The sequence below is a fragment of the Corapipo altera genome, unplaced genomic scaffold, assembly GCF_003945725.1.
Source record: "Corapipo altera isolate COAL_440 unplaced genomic scaffold, ASM394572v1 0, whole genome shotgun sequence".
In the NCBI taxonomy this organism is placed as follows: domain Eukaryota; kingdom Metazoa; phylum Chordata; class Aves; order Passeriformes; family Pipridae; genus Corapipo; species Corapipo altera.
The window spans coordinates 1,016,214-1,020,049 of record NW_020884872.1 but is presented as its reverse complement, the minus strand read 5'-3'; the positions used below and the strand labels follow the sequence as shown (position 1 = coordinate 1,020,049).

The 3,836-nt window shown below is 45.6% G+C and overlaps 1 protein-coding gene across 1 annotated transcript in view; it reads left to right on the top strand.

The window, feature by feature from the left end:
- RUNX1 (runt related transcription factor 1) overlaps positions 1–3,836 on the top strand; it is a 183,982-nt gene that overhangs the window by 87,762 nt on the left and 92,384 nt on the right. The window lies entirely within an intron of this gene.

Sequence of the window (3,836 nt, the reverse complement as noted above, 5' to 3'; positions counted from 1 at the left end):
GTGGAATATCCTGAATATTGAGTGGAATATTCTGTAATATTGGATGGAATATTCTGAATATTGGGTGGAATATTCTGTAATATTAGGTGTGATATTATGTAATATTGGGTGGAATATTCCTGAATATTGGGTGTATTTCAGGGCAGGTTTGTAACGAGACCAAAGTTAAAGGTCTGGAGTTGCAGCTTGTCCCTGGTCCGCACTGTTCCTCTTGTCCACTCTGCTCCCTCCCTGGCACACAGATCTCTCTCTGATCCCTCCCTGGCACACAGATCTCACCCTGGCACACAGATCTCACTCTAATCTCCTCCCTGGTCCACACTATTCCTTCCTGGCACACAGATCTCACCCTGATCCCCTCCCTGGCATACAGATCTCACCCTAATTCCCTACCTGGTCCACACTATTCCTCCCTGGCACACAGATCTCACCCTGGCACACAGATCTCTGTCTGCTCCCCACCTGGCACAGAGATCTCTCCCTGGCACACAGATCTCACCCAGTTCCCTCTCTGATACATAGATCTCACCCTGGCACACAGATCTCTCTCTGATCCCTCCCTGGCACACAGATCTCACTCCAATTCCCTCCCTGGTCCACACTATTCCTCCCTGGCACACAGATCTCACCCGGGCACACAGATCTCACTCTGATCCCTCCCTGGCACACAGATCTCACCCTGATCCCCTCCCTGGCACACAGATCTCGCTCTGATCCCTTCATGGCACACAGATCTCACTCTGGCACACAGATCTCACTCTGGTCCCTCCCTGGCACACAGATCTCACTCTAATTCCCTCCCTGGTCCACACTATTCCTCCCTGGAACACAGATCTCACCCTGGCACACAGATCTCACCCTATTCCCCTCACTGGCACACAGATCTCACCCAGTTCCCCTCTATGGCACACAGATCTCTCTCTGATCCCTCCCTGATACATAGATCTCACCCTGGCACACAGGTCTCACTCTGATCCCTCCCTGGCACACAGATCTCTCTCTGCTCTCTCCCTGGCACACAGAGTTTACCCTGGCACACAGATCTCTCTCTGCTCCCTCCCTGGCACACAGATCTTACTCTGATCTCTCCCTGGCACACAGATCTCACTCTGATCCCTCCCTGGCACACAGAGCTTACCCTGGCACACAGATCTCTCTCTGCTCCCTCCCTGGCAAACAGATCTCACCATGGCACACAGATCTTACTCTGATCTCACCCTGGCACACAGATCTCACCCTGTTCCCCTCCCTGGCACACAGATCTCACCCTGGCACACAGATCTCACTCTGCTCCTACCTGGCACACAGATCTCTCTCTGCTCTGTCCCTGGCACACAGATCTCACCCTGGCACACAGATCTGTCTCTGCTCCCTCCCTGGCACACAGATCTCTCTCTGATCTCTCCCTGGCACACAGATCTCTCCCTGGCACACAGATCTCACCCTGGCACACAGATCTCTCCCTGGCACACAGATCTCACCTACAACAAAGAGGAACAGGGGCTTTGACACGAATTCACACCTTTTTAGTGCCCTGGGGGATTTGTGGTTGGGATCAAAGGCGGGAGGTGACAGACCTGGCAAATTAAAAGCACTCAGGAGAGAAACCACCCAAGAGGAGAAGCCCCGATTCCCATTAAAACAGATTAACACTTTCAGAGCAATTATTTACCCGTGTTTTAAGGCCAATTCCTGGTGGGAAGGGATGCCAAGGGGAGCTGGGAATCCCACAGCAGCCGGGCAGATCAGCCCAGCCACATCCCAGGAATCTGGAGGGGAGGCAGCCCCGTGATTTCCCCGGGAATCTCTCCCCACACCCCCCCTTACAATTTAAACCTTTATTTTGCTGCATCCCCCCAATGCTGTGGCCCTGCCCATGCCCCCCGGTTGTGCCCAGCGTTGACTGGCACAGGACACACCCCGAGGCTTGCAGATAATTCTTCGGTGACACCCAGAGTGATGCTGAGACTGCAGAATGAGCTCTCCTTCCTAAAATTTCCAAACGAGCCCATCTCTTGCTGTGGTGGGGTATCCAGACCTGTTTTAAGTTATCCCTGGGGCTCTCAGGGTAGGTTTGGTGCCTCCAGAAGATCCTCAGACTGGCAAAGCATAAAAACTGTGACCAGCTTGTCATGGATATGAATGTCTGGGGATGTCCTTGTTTAACTGACTGACACAGAGAGAGCCTGCAAACGTTTACATCAGCTTAGGAGTCCCCTAAAATAATCAAGTCGTGGAATTTCCCTCAAATAATCGAGTTGTAAAATGGGTTTAGGCGGGAAAATGTCGTTGTGGCACCAAAAGAAAGGGGCAGTGCAAAAAGAAAAATACAAAAATACCAAAAGAAGTGAAACGACTGGGGGGGCTCAGCCTGGAGAAAAGGAGGCTCAGGGGGGACCTTCTGGCTCTGCAACCCCCTGACAGGAGGGGGGATGTGTGGGGTGGGAATTAGAAAAGCTTCAGGAAGAAAATCACAGAACCCCAGAGTGGTTTGGGTTAGAAAGGACCTTAAAAATCCCCCATTTCCAGGAAGGGACACCTCCCACTAGCCCGGGTTGCTCAGAGCTCCATCCAACACGTTGGCAGACTCTCGGGATAAAGACCTTTAACAACAGCAATAAGGGGAGAAAAATATTTGTATGTTTTTGATGCTGATTAATTATAAAATTTCCCAGCTAAAAAACAACTTATTTTCCAAGGCAGAACAAGCACCTGCCACAGAAACACATAAAATCCTCTGCTGAGTTTCACCCATTAAGGCACATTTCCAATTTTAGGCTGAGCATGTGTTTACAGGACAAGTCTAGGACTGTACTAGGACTGGTCTTATCTCTGCTTGAGGTTATAGTGCCTCTTTTCCTTTGATAATAAGAATTTTATTATATATTATATATTATTATATAATATAAAATGTAAATTATATAATATAAATTATATAATATTATATAATATAATAATATACAATATAACATTATATTCTATCATATATTATATATTCTATTATATATTATGTATTCTATTATATATTATATATTCTATTATATATTATATATTATATATTCCATTATATATTATAATATATATTGCATATAACATAATATATTATAAATTATATTATATATTGTATAATATGTATTATATAATATATAATATACTATATATTATATTATAAATTATATTGTGTTATATATTATATTATATTATTTTATATTATATTATATTATATTATATACATGACATGCAGAGATGCAGGGTTGCCAAACCTCCCTGTGTTAAGTGATGCTCCAGCACCAGCTGCTGAATCGTGGAATCATGGAATGATTCAGGTTGGAAAAGACCTGAGCAAGGAATCCCATATTCATTTTAGAGGGATAAAGGAAGGACATTTTGGGGATTTAACAACCTTTCTGTTTGAAAAAGCCACTGAAACGTGGGCCAAGGTCAGTAGTGATTTAGGCTTCTCTACAAAGTTTTGTGTATTTGTTGAAAAACAGGGTTTATGCACAAAATTCACCCATAATTAAGGGGTTTTTAATTGGCAGAGTGAGAGTCTCCCAGTCAAGAAGCCGTGGATGGTGTCCCAGAACTCCCCAGGGCAGCAGTAAAGTGCAACAGGGATGCCCAGGGAAGGAATTCCTTTATCCCAGGAATTCTCTGGAGGCTTTAAATCTCCTGTTGGTGACCCACAGAAATTTTGTAACCATTTCAATCATCAACATGACCCAGCCACGGGCACTGGCACCCAGGAAAAAAGAGCCTTGGGCTGATCCCTTCCAACCCAAACCATTCTATAAATCACACTTAATTTTGACTGAAAAGTGAGCAAACCAACCCAG